At 40.3% G+C, this 14,057-nt stretch overlaps 1 protein-coding gene across 5 annotated transcripts in view; it reads left to right on the forward strand.

Annotated features, from left to right (window-relative positions):
- The first annotated feature begins 520 nt into the window (after nt 1-520).
- jakmip2 (janus kinase and microtubule interacting protein 2) overlaps nt 521-14,057 on the forward strand; it is a 45,572-nt gene continuing 32,035 nt past the window's right edge. For all 5 annotated transcript variants that reach the window (XM_029671752.2, XM_029671753.2, XM_029671754.2 and 2 more), the window contains exon 1: nt 521-608. The gene's annotated coding sequence lies outside the window, so the exon portion shown is untranslated. The remainder of the gene's footprint in view (nt 609-14,057) is intronic.

Consider the following 14,057-nt stretch of genomic DNA (forward strand, 5'->3'; position numbering starts at 1 on the left):
TGATTTATGTTGATACATTTTTCTTAAAGTAACTTTGAGCCACTTTTAGCACATTATATTTTACAGGTAGGTGGGATATTTATATTGTATGGCCAAGCAGGCCTATTAGGCTATCTATGTAGTGAACGGAAGGCAGTCTTCATCCTCAATAAATGGCCTATATTGTTTATTTGCCTAACGCCCTATCTAAAAGCGACAGTGATGGCTGACTTCACTGCGAAGAAAGGGCTTCTGGCTGCTTGTCATCCTTTTGTCTATGAGCGGTTGACACCGTTTCCGCGAATGGGGGATGGAGAGGAGGTAAAGAAGAAAGAAACTGAGACTAGGTCCGTGTATATCTTGTGTACAAGCTTCCTCTTCGGGTATGGCAAATAACCCACAGAACGGGGGTTTAGAAATGGTGGAGTTACAGACACTGCAGTTCCCGGGTGCTGAAGTCCGTGAGCTCGTTCTCGCTGCACGGGAAGGAGGGCGGGGTCTCGTAGCATCATCGCTCTCAATTCATTGTAAGGCTGCTGATGCTGATCAGCAGCGGAGGAAAAACCAAGGGCCATGGAGACGGGTATAAAAACCTTAGGCCTTAATACACTGTGGAGATTAATTACACGGTAAGAACGCTTGGTTTCTATTAAAATGTTAAGTTGTTATTTTAAATGTTGGACCAGCTATAAATAAGAGAGAGCGATAGGAGAGAGATATGTTTTTACAGTAGGTTGATAGGAATCCTCAGGAAGAGCAAGCGTCATGTTTGTGTTATTACTGTCGTTATCGTCAAGCGTATGTCAGGACATTGCATTGCCTCAATGTATTATTAGGCATATGTCATCTTGTGCTTTTCACAATGAATGTATTGGATAATTGTTAAGTATTTAAACGTATCTGTCGGAAGCACTGAGGTTTGTGACGGTCGAAAGGAACTGTATGGTCGGGAAGTAACAATCTTGGCCTGTGCATTAGGACGCATACAGATACAGCCCTTCAAATATTACGAGGAAATTGCTGTTGGTTGGCATGTTATGGTCAGGGCCATTTTAAAAGATGAATTTAGACGATGCGTTGGCAACACCTGTCTTTCTGTTAGCTACTGTAACTGATATCTGCCAATGGACATATGTTAGATAAATCCTCATCGGTTGTTGAAAAACCAGCTGTGAATTGCTATTTTTCGCTAGCAATAGCATAGTGCTAACTGTTAGTGCTGTTGTCGCCATCATTTACCTGTCCCGGGCCATCTGGTATGCTTATTGTTGTGTTTGATATTCATAGGCCAGCACATAGGCAGGCCCATATTCAACATAGTGTTAACATAGTGTGTAATAGCCATAAGAACAATTAGTTACCATGAAAAAACACCATCTAACAGCAAAACTGAAACCAAACATTTGTCTTGCTTATTTCTCTAATCTGATTGAAGACGTTTATAATAACTGTGTCAGCTATTTACACACAACACACCAATATGACAAGGTAGGCCTACCAGAGGGCATGCATGGAGGCCTAGATGTATTATTACAAACCATCAATTGGGTTATTGGGAAGTGAGCTTTCAACCAGAGGGGTGCTGGTATTAAATGCTAGATGCCATTGCCTGCACTTTAAAACATTTATTGAGATTCGGTCCAAATGAATCATTTTACTTGCCCATGTGAACTAAATTGTTGAGTTAACTAAATGTTTTAAGTTGAATTGACTTCAACTCACTCAAAATGTCAACACATATTAAATCAAATTGATTTAGCAAAAAACGATGTGTTTTCTCAACTTAGAAATTCACAACAATAAAGTCAGATCAACTGAAGCAACATATCAGTTGTGTTGACAAAAAAATCGCTTTAGATAACTACAACATATCAAATTGTCTTAACTTATGAAATCAAGTTGAATCAGCTGAGATCTACATGGTTACTCAACTCAAGAAATTCACAACCAAGAAGTCAAACAAACTAAAGCAACTGAAAATGTCAAATTCAGATGATTTCAATTTATTTTGGGGGTGAAACTCATTGGAATAATATCATGTGTTACAACCATACATTTTTTACATTTACATCTTGGTAATTTAGCATACAATTTTCTCCAGAGTGACTTCAGTTAGTGCAGTCAATGAAGATAGATGAACAACCAAATGTAAAAAGTCAAGTGTTTCTGTAACCGTTAGCGAGAATTTAGTTGTAGTTAAAGTGGTCTGTTGGTTGGTTGCTGAGTTCACTGACTGTTTTGAAACTGGTGTAAAAGCTAAAACATGAGCAAGAGAGAGAGGGGAGCATAATGAAATCTATATTATATCATTTCAAGGACTTACTCAGTTCTGAAATGTGTAATTGTCAATGTAGTTGTTTCAACTGTATAGGAAGTTGACAGAATTTAAAATATTAAGGCATCCAGGTTACAAACTTTGGGAAGTTAAAACAACTAAAAGCTTTGGTTTTCTGACTGTCAAATACTTTGGTAATTTGTCAAATTAACTTTTAACAAGGCACACCTGTTAATTGAAATGCATTCCAGGTGACTACCTCATGAAGCTGGTTGAGAGAATGCCAAGAGTGTGCAAAGCTGTCATCAAGGCAAAGGGTGGATACTTTTAAGAATCTAAAATCTAAAATATATATTTTGATTTGTTTAACACTTTTTTGGTTACTACATGATCCCTTATGTGTTATTTCATAGTTTTGATGTCTACACTATTATTCTACAATGTAGAAAATAGCAAAAATAAAGAAAAACCCTGGAATGGGTAGGTCTGTCCAAACTTTTGACTGGTACTGTAAGTATTCAGACCCTTTACTCAGTACTTTGTTGAAGCACCTTTGGCAGCGATTACAGCCTCAAGTCTTCTTGGGTATGATGCTACAAGCTTGGCACACCTGTGTTTGGGGAGTTTCTCCCATTCTTCTCTGCAGATCCTCTCAAGCTCTGTCAGGTTGAATGGGGAGCGTTGCGACACAGCTACTTTCAGGTCTCTCCAGAGATGTTCGATTGGGTTCAGGTCCGGGCTTTGGCTGGGCCACTCAAGGACATTCAGAGGCTTTTCCTCAAGCCTGCATTGTCTTGGCTGTGTGCTTAGGGTCGTTCTCCTGTTGGAGATGAAACTTTGCCCCAGTCTGAGGTCCTGAGCGCTCTGGAGCAGGTTTTCATCAAGGATCGCTCTGTACTTTGCACTGTTCATCTTTCCCTTGATCTTGACTAGTCTCCCAGTCCCTGCCGTTGAAAAACATCCACACACCATGATGGGGATTGTGCATAGACACAATTCCTTCGACCTAATGGCTTGGGTTTTGCTCTTTATTTTTTAATTTAATTTAATTTTTTAAATTTCACCTTTATTTAACCAGGTAGGCCAGTTGAGAACAAGTTCTCATTTACAACTGCAACCCGGCCAAGATGAAGCATAGCAGTGCGACAAAAACAACAACACAGAGTTACACATAAACAAACGTAGTCAATAACACAAAATAAAAGGTAAATAGAAAGATGTATGTACAGTCAGGAAGGATAACGTTCACTGCCATGCAGAGTGATTAAACCCCAGGTCCTCTGGCATAGCCAGCACTGAAATCAGGTCCTCTGGCATAGCCAGCAGTGTATTACATTCCAGCAGCATGCAATCTGAAAAAGTTATGCATTGGCAAATACAGTGAGACTTGCAAAACAAGCTGGAATTGAATATGTTGTATGATATGAATTGTATGTGAACAGCTTGGTTACATTAATATGATGTATGGACTATGTAGCATGTATCTTTTTTTTATTACTTGTCGTTGTTTATGCCAGAATGGCAATAAAGTAATTTTATTTGTTTTGAGCGGAAGATGAAATTGGTGCCAAAGCCTTGCGAATAGACAGAAAGACATTTGTAGCAATGTGCTAAACGGTAGTCCTGAGGCTAGCAGTAGCATTTACTAATTACTGCCACAAATGAAGTGGCACCAAACAGCCATGCAGAGTGATTAAACCCCAGGTCCTCTGGCAGAGCCAGCACTGAAATCAGGTCCTCTGGCATAGCCAGCACTGGAATCAGGTCCTCTGGCATAGCCAGCACTGGAATCAGGTCCTTAGAAATCTACCATAAACAAACATGACATTAGTACCCAACACAATGTAACTCACTGGCAACAATTTCCACTAGAGATGGAAATCAGAACATCACAGAACATCTTTATTTATGATTGGCGGGCAGCGGCTAAGCAGCGTCTGGAGAATCCGGTAGCAACACAAGTTTGATGTCTCCGTGGAGACTATGAAGTGGGCCATGATGCCAGTGTGCTTTGTATGACCCCTCTACTTCAACAGCATAGGAATCCATGCATCAGAGCGGCTGGGAAACGGGCCACTCTGGTCTCGGGAACCTCACTGCCTTCTCCATGTTCTCAGTGTCCATTAGCCTTGGGGAAGCATTACCTACTGTGGGAAGCATTGGAGTCACCATTGGCCATCATCCCTGTGGAATGCTTTCAACACCTTGTAGAGTCCATTCTCTGGTGAATTGAGGCTGTTCTGAGGGCAAAAGAGGGTGCAACTCAATATTAGGAAGGTGTTCCTAATGTTTTGTACACTCAATGTATAAGAGTTATACTGTGTGTCCCAATAATATCTAATTTCTCTTGAAGTGTGCACTCATTCACTTCTTTCCACAAATCTAAAAACGTTGGTTTGGTGGAGGCATGGGCAGGTGGGAGTTTCCACCATATTTATTTTACCAGTCATTCCTTTGAAGTCGGTTTGGTGGAGGCATGGGCAACTGGGAGTTTCCACCATATTTATTTTACCAGTCATTCCTTTGAAGTCGGTTTGGTGGAGGCATGGGCAACTGGGAGTTTCCACCATATTTATTTTACCAGTCATTCCTTTGAAGTCAGAGATGAAATGTGAACAAGTGCACACTTTGGGAGGAAGGATAAATAATTGGAACAAACCCCATGTATATGAAAAAAACGCCTTTGGATTATGTCCCAGCACCAAATGTGGAACGGGTCAATAATCAGATTTATATGTAGCCTACAGCTTAATGTAACCCCGCCCCTGGTTCTGGCCGATTGCAGTCTACCGCAGCATCCCTCTAACATGGGCAGTTTCTGGGTTAATACCGCATTAGTGCTCATGTATAGTGTAGTGTAACAGGAGAGACAGCTGTGTCCAGTTGTAGTCTGCTAGTGCATGGGCTGTAGTAGTACCCACCATCATCCCAACATGTGCCAGGTCTTGGTCACAGCATGGACCAGTCCATGGGGAATATTTATGGATTAACAACTATATACAGTATATAATCTACTCTTCAGCATGCCAGTCATTTTCCAATACCATAAAGGAAATCTTGTACAATTGTATTTGATACCTAGGGCAAGTTGAGGTTTAGGCCTTATTATCATATCTCATCCTCAATTCATCCATAGTGAAGAGCGCTGCCACTGTGGCGTATTTAACAGCGGTACTGTACAGCTCATTGTTGTGTTGGTGAGAACAGGATAACTGATGCCATAACTCCTCCTTCCAGATGACTTATTAAGGCTATCCTCCACACTGTGTTTGTAAGGCAGGCAGGGAGGGAGGAAGGAGGTAGGAGGGCTGGGAGACAAGGAGAGAGGGAGAAGGACTGAGAGGGCGGGAGGGAAGTAAGAGTACTGGGAGGCAGGGAGGGAGGTAGGAGGACTGGGAGGCAAGGAGAGAGGGACAGGAGGAAGGGGGTACATTTGGAGCAGTGGACAGGCTGAAAGATATACTGTACCTGCTCAGTGTGTGTACTAAAAGTTTTTTTTTTTAACTCTGTGTTTTGACATAAGGGTTATTTTTTACACAGGATGGGCAGTTTCATATGAGGGATGGTTTGCTGTTATGTTTGAGTTGGTTTGTTGAAGGTTTCTGTGATCTCTGACCTTCTGTAGATTACACAATGTTGCCTGTTGATACATAGCCCAGTATTGTTACCTAAGAGCCTGGATGTCATCCAAACAAAACAGCACAGCTAAACAAAAGACTCTAATAACAAATGATGTTACACAAAACACTCTAATAACAAATGATGTTACACAAAAGACTCTAATAACAAATGATGTTACACAAAATACTCTAATAACAAATTATGTTACACAAAACATTCTAATAACAAATGATGTTACACAAAACACTCTAATAACAAATGATGTTACACAAAACACTCTAATAACAAATGATGATACACAAAATACTCTAATAACAAATTATGTTACACAAAACACTCTAATAACAAATTATGTTACACAAAATACTCTAATAACAAATTATGTTACACAAAACACTCTAATAACAAATTATGTTACACAAAACACTAATAACAAATTATGTTACACAAAACACTCTAATAACAAATTATGTTACACAAAACACTCTAATAACAAATTATGTTACACAAAACACTCTAATAACAAATTATGTTACACAAAACACTCTAATAACAAATTATGTTACACAAGACACTCTAATAGCACTATCATTGCCACAATGACATAATAGGAATTGATGTCTGTGTTGTTTGATGTTTGATTTGATTTGATTTGATTTGTCACTTTATCATCTATCTGCCAAGTAGGCCTAAACAAAGTAGACTTTTGTGCAGTACTGTATACAATTTGCCTGTCAAACAATCAAAACAAATTATCGAGTTAATTGCAGGATTGCTGTGATTAATCACGATTCATTCAGAATTTGCTCAAATTGAACTGTAATTTACAAAAACCTATACAAAAAGCAACAAGAATATTGACATAATGGTTAGCAAAATCAGTAATGGATAGCAAAATCAGTAATGGATAGCAAAATCAGTAATGGATAGCAAAATCAGTAATGGTAGGCAAAATCAGTAATGGATAGCCAAATCAGTAATGGATAGCAAAATCAGTAATGGTAGGCAAAATCAGTAATGGATAGCAAAATCAGTAATGGATAGCAAAATCAGTAAAGGATAGCAAAATCAGTAATGGATAGAAAAATCAGTAATAAATAGCTAAATCAGTAATGGTTAGCAAAATCAGTAATAAATAGCTAAATCAGTAATGGATAGCAAAATCAGTTATGGATAGCAAAATCAGTAATGGATAGCTAAATCAGTAATGGATAGCAAAATCAGTAATGGATAGCAAAATCAGTAATGGATAGCCAAATCACTAATGGATAGCAAACTCAGTAATAAATAGCTAAATCAGTAATAGATAGCAAAATCAGTAATGTATAGCAAAATCAGTAATGGATAGCAAAATCAGTAATGGATAGCCAAATCAGTAATGGATAGCAAAATCAGTAATGGATAGCCAAATCAGTAATGGATAGCAAAATCAGTAATGGATAGCCAAATCAGTAATGGATAGCCAAATCAGTAATGGATAGCAAAATCACTAATGGATAGAAAAATGGATAGCAAAATCAGTAATGGATAGCAACATCACTAATGGATAGCAAAATCACTAATGGATAGCAAAATCACTAATGGATAGCAACATCACTAATGGATAGCAAAATCACTAATGGACAGCAAAATCAGTAATGGATAGCAACATCACTAATGGATAGCAAAATCACTAATGGATAGCAAAATCACTAATGGATAGCAAAATCACTAATATATAGCAAAATCAGTAATGGATAGCAAAATCACTAATGGACAGCAAAATCAGTAATGGATAGCCAAATCAGTAATGGATAGCAAAATCACTAATATATAGCAAAATCAGTAATGGATAGCAAAATCAGTAATGGATAGAAAAATGGATAGCAAAATCACTAATGGATAGCAAAATCACTAATGGACAGCAAAATCACTAATGGACAGCAAAATCACTAATGGACAGCAAAATCACTAATGGATAGCAAAATCAGGTAAAGCAAACTATCTTTAACCTCAATGTCAATTTGTTTTGACACCGCGTTGTTGTTTTTAGCCGTATAGATTATTTATTTTGGATGTTTTCAATGAATTTTGAACAATTTCAGACTAATCACGATAAAAAACGATTTTTGCGCAAAAATTACGAAAACTGCACTTGAGTTAACTGCTCTAATAGCTCTTATAAAATTAGATTCCATGCTATTCTTCAAACCAGCGCTTATCAAATTGAATTGGTGCTTGATGTGTCAGTGTCTATTTCTAGTAAACACAAAGTGTTGATTCCTCTAGAGAGGTTCCAGACGAGGATACGGCAGACACTCAACATCTTTTAGCAAGGCCTGGTTGCCCTGTGCTCCTGTGATCTGAGGGTCCTTTGAGTGGATTTAACCCCTCTACCCTCCCGTCCAATCCTAATGACCTTTCCTTATCACAGACTGCCATGAAAGCACTCCCCCCACCCCCTGCATGGGTTCATTTGGCTTTTTGAGGAAGGGTGAGAAGGAGGACGAGGGTATTGGGACGGGGTGAAGGGGGGAGTGTCTGCCTGAGCCGTGTTCCATGTCTTCTGGTGCATCACAGACAGCAGCAGGCCCTCCGGGCACTGCCTGAAAAGCCTGGCCCTTACATCTCAATTGGCGTGACGACACGAAGGGGTACTTGTGCAAGCTCCAGAGGAGTATTGTGGGATTTAGAGCATTTAGGAACAGCCCTGATCAAACCTCATGCTACTCCCACCAGCACCCCTGTTCCCATTACCACTTCACCATGACACACACACACATTCTTAGGCGAACACAAGCACACACACCATGACCACCATCCCCATCATCACAACACATAACACCACAGGACCGGCAACACTGAAGGAATCTGTCAGATTCAAAGACGACCAGTCCCAAGAGTCGAGCAGGCCTTTGACGAGCACAAAACACGGCCTCTAAGATTTAAATCCTCTTTCCTTCGTTTTTAGTGTTTGATTGTGGATTACCTTAGGCTAACACATTTTTACACATTGTTGTGATATTGATTGTTACCTAAAAACCTATAAATCGTTTTCAATTCAGTCGATGTGACCAAAACCATGTTATTTAATTACACCAAATGTGTATTATGCCAATGTTACAAATGTTGATGTGTTAAATATAGTTAAATAAAGGTTAAATACAAAATTTAATTTTGTAAAATACATTTTAAATCTGGAGTTTGTATAAGAATGTCACTGATGGCATTGAAGCCAGACAGCCCTTCACAGACAGACTGTCTATATGTATTTATCCAGCCACAGTACAATTGGACATTGTAGTGTCTGTCAGCATTCATTTCAATACCATTTCGTTGAGCGTCATTGCATTAGTTTTGCATTTCAGTATTGAATGAGACCAGTTCTCTGTGATTTTCCACTATCATGAGTTTGTTAGGTAGGAGTGGTCCGTTCAGTGTCACTATGCTCTGTGAGTAACCTGTTCATCACTCATGTCCATTGCTTTCCTGCCCTCATCCAGAAGTGCTATGAAGAAACAGTGCCCATGAATCTTTGGGTGCGTTCTTAAATTCACTCTGTCTATCTACTCTGATTTCAGAGTATTTTTGTCTGAGTGTGCCAGAGCACAGAATAACTGATGAATTTACGAACACGCAATACCCATTGAATATGACCGGTGTCATATTCAACAGCAAAAAAAACGAGCAAAAAATGAAAGACAAATAAAACGTAATTAAATCCTTGCCAGCCGCACAGTTACAATCACCAACGCTCTAGACAACATGAAAACAGCCGAACCATCCCTGCTAAGGGTGAGTAAAATGGTCAGAGTGAGATGTTCTCTCATTTGTATCTGGAAGTAGATAGCAAGCTAGCCAACTTTAGCCAGTTATCTTGGGTGCTTGACTGCCGTTGTGATGTCAGAATCCTTGGATCGACCCTACTCCTTGGCCAGAGCATCCAGTGTGCGCTCTAAACGATCCACGAACCAAATGCTCTGAATTTACTTCTTCACTTCTTCACGGTGGGTTAACTGCCTTGTTCATAGGCAGAACGACAGATTTTTACATTGTCAGCTCAGGGATTCAATCTTGTAACCTTACAATCTTGTAGTCCAACGCTCTATCCACTTGCCTCACGAGGAGCCTGCCTGTTACGCGAATGCAGTAAGAAGCCAAGGTAAGTTGCTAGCTACCATTAAACTTATCTTATAAAAAACAATCAATCAATCATAATCACTAGTTATAACTACACATGGTCGATGAGATTACTAGTTTATCTAGCGTGTCCTGCTTTGAATATAATCAATGCTGTGCGCATTCGCGAAAAAGGACTGTCGTTGCTCCAACGTGTACCTAACCATAAACATCAATGCCTTTCTTAAAATCAATACACAGAAGTACATATTTTTAAACCTGCCTATTTAGCTAAAAGAAAGGTTAGCAGGCAATATTAACCAGGTGAAATTGTGTCACTTCTCTTTCGTTCATTGAGTCAGGGTATATGCAAAAGTTTGAGCCACCTGGCTCATTGAGAACTAATTTGGCAGAATTTTACTTTATTATGACATAACATTGAAGGTTGTGCAATGTAACAGCAATATTTAGACTTAGGGATGCCACCCGTTAGATAAAACATGGAACAGTTCCGTATTTCACTGAAAGAATAAACGTTTTGTTTTCAAAATGATAGTTTCCGGATTCGACATATTAATGACCTAAGGCTCGTATTTCTGTGTGTTATTATGTTATAATTAAGTCTATGATTTGATAGAGCAGTCTGACTGAGCGATGGTAGGTGTAACGGATGTGAAACGACTAGCTAGTTAGCGGTGGTGCGCGCTAAATAGCGTTTCAATCGGTGACGTCACTTGCTCTGAGACCTTGAAGTAGTGGTTCCCCTTGCTCTGCAAGGGCTGCGGCTTTTGTGGAGCGATGGGTAGCGATGCTTCGTGGGTGACTGTTGTTGATGTGTGCAGAGGGTCCCTGGTTCGCGCCCGGGTATGGGCGAGGGGACGGTCTAAAGTTATACTGTTACATAGGCACCAGCAAGCTCGTAAGCATTCATTCAAACAGCACTTTCGTGCGTTTTGCCAGCAGCTCTTCATAATGCTTCAAGCATTGCGCTGTTTATGACTTCAAGCCTATCAACTCCAGAGATTAGGCTGGTGTAACCGATGTGAAATGGCTAGCTAGTTAGCGGGGTGCGTGCTAATAGCGTTTCAAACGTCACTCGCTCTGAGACTTGGGGTGGTTGTTCCCCTTGCTCTGCATGGGTAATGCTGCTTCAAGGGTGGCTGTTGTCGATGTGTTCCTGGTTCGAGCCCAGGTAGCGGCAGAGCCTATAAGAACATCCAGTAGTCAAAGGTTAATGAAATACAAATCGTATAGAGAGAAATAGTCCTATAATTCCTATAATAACTACAACCTAAAACTTCTTACCTGGGAATATTGAAGACTCATGTTAAAAGGAACCACCAGCTTTCATATGTTCTCATGTTCTGAGCAAGGAACTTAAACGTTAGCTTTCTTACATGGCACATATTGCACTTTTACTTCCTTCTCCAACACTTTGTCTTTGCATTATTTAAACCAAATTGAACATGTTTCATTATTTATTTGAGGCTAAATTGATTTTTACTGATGTATTATATTAAGTTAAAATAAGTGTTCTTTCAGTATTGTTGTAATTGTCATGATTACAAATACATTTGTAAAAATCGGCCGATTAATCGGTATCAGCTTTTTTGGGCCCTCCAATAATCGGTATCGGTATCGGCATTGAAAAATCATAATCGGCCGACCTCTAGTCCAGACCAGAAAGAGCCATACCAGACTAACTTGCTATGAGAAAGGTCATAAAGACTCCAGAGAGTGGTTTAGGTTGCTTTTCTTTTGAATGGTGGATGAGCAGTATTCTCTTGCGATTTCGTCTGCATATTCACACGAAGATATGAACTGTAGCCTATTTCTACAAAGCAGCCATGGTCCATGGACATGGTGGATGAGCAGTATTATACACAACCCAATCAAGCCGCACTGCTTCTTAACACAGCGCGCATCCAACCCGGAAGCCAGCCACACCAATGTGTCAGAGGAAACACTGTGCACCTGGCAACCTTGGTTAGCGCGCACTGCGCCCGGCCCACCACAGGAGTCGCTGGTGCGCGATGAGACAAGGACATCCCTACCGACCAAGCCCACCCTAACCCGGACGACGGTCCGTGGGGCGACGCAATTGTGCGTCACCCCACGGACCTCCTGGTCGCGGCCGGTTACGACAGAGCCTGGGCGCGAACCCAGAGTCTCTGATGGCACAGCTGGCGCTGCAGTACAGCGCCCTTAAGCACTACGCCACCCGGGAGGCCTCGCTAGGTTTTTTAAGTGCTTTCACTCAGTGAAGTGTTGCTTGTGGTCGCAAAACCATATGTTGGTTAAGGGCGCTGTACTGCAGCGCCAGCTGTAAAAAGCCTAGCGACTGGTAAGCGCAGGTGGAAGAAACATCACTACTATCTTCATCTGAAATCTTAGTGTGATGTTTTAATCATCATTAAATGTCAACCTGCCTCTGATAATGAGGATATTTGATTCAAGGAGGCTATTGCAGTGTGTGAACAGTGACTGAAATTACAGAGCATGGGTTCTACAGTCTTCGTAAGAGACTGCTGCTAAGTTCTGGGCCGTGGTCTAGTGGTAACATTTGTGACTCCCCGTTGGAGAGTGGGATTCAATCCCTGTGTCTCTTCACCTCTCTCTCACTATTTCTTATCTGTCAATAAAGCGTCCCAAAAAATATGAGAGGGATTCTCCACTTCCTTAACAAAGAGAGACTGCTGCTAGTGAGTCAGAGGCTAGTCTTTAATATTTCTCCCAGTGTGGGGGAGGTTCTTCTGTCTCCTCTCTTTGGCTTGATGTGCGTAGGAGATTGCTGTAGTTCACAAACATGTTGCTAGGTTACGCCTGGCCATTCTTTCAATGGATGCCCAGGACTGCCTCCAAACTCCAACATCTCCCTCTGTCATGGTCTTTAGCCTCAGCCAATCATATCAACCCAGACTTTCATATCTCCTTATGCAAACACACAGCAGCACAATGCTGTGCCCCACTGTATTCTGCCCTTCCCCCTATACCCATAGGAATATGTTTGGGGGTGGGGATGCTGCGATGATTTTTTGATCCGCGCTACAGACAGCTATATCGGCTCACTAGTACAGGATTAGTAAAGGCCCACTGCACTACTTTTGTGAAGAAAAAAACAAAATGATAATTTTTAAAATTATATTATGTCTGATTTTTCAGGGGGTGGCTATGCCTCCCCACGCTCTACTCTAACACCCGCCAACAAAATCCTTTCTCTTACCTAACATGTATACAGTAACATGTGCACAGTACTTCAAATTGGGATGAGTAGGACATTAGTAAAGTTAGAAAAACAGTTTGTTTCAGCAGTGATTGTTCATAACATTACCCTCTAAAGCTAATGAGGTGCTGACCTGTTGCACCCTCGACAACCACTGTGATTATTATTATTTGACCATGCTGGTCATTTATGAACATTTGACAATCTTGGCCATGTTCTGTTATAATCTCCACCTGGCACAGCCAGAAAAGGACTGGCCACCCCTCATAGCATGTTTGTCCCATTTAACTCCAACATGGGAGTTGATTTTCTCTTGCTTCAGCTCAAAAATGGTTGCCATGTTTTCCAAAATATTTTGGAACAGCACACTGATCACATGACCAATATCGGCGCTCTGATTGGAGGATTCCCAAAAATGTCCCCTTAGTAGCGCTGTTGATCAAGATTCCCAACATAATAAAAAGTAGCTAATTGAGGAGGTCCAGGGAGAAGACAGGGAAGCCTGAGAGGAAGACAACCAAATCTTTAGTTTGGTTGACTATCATGACTATCAGACTATGTATGTTGAAAACGTTTTTAGGAGATGCGATGGATCATTGGGGATAATTCAATATTCCTTTTCTTTTGGTGTTCAGTGAAATCATCCCATGTGAAGAATCAACTAATTTAATTAAAGTTAAATTCATAACTAAATTGTTGTTGTTTTTAATCATTTGCAAGGATTTAATCATTTGCAATTATGTCTACTTATGATAAGGTAAAAGGTTTATGTTTCTGTCTCTGTATGATATGGTAAATACAGTTGAATTCGGAAGTTAACATACACCTGAGCCAAATTCATTTAAACTCAGTTTTTCACAA

Source organism: Oncorhynchus nerka, linkage group LG10 (genome assembly GCF_034236695.1).
Source record: "Oncorhynchus nerka isolate Pitt River linkage group LG10, Oner_Uvic_2.0, whole genome shotgun sequence".
NCBI lineage: Eukaryota > Metazoa > Chordata > Actinopteri > Salmoniformes > Salmonidae > Oncorhynchus > Oncorhynchus nerka.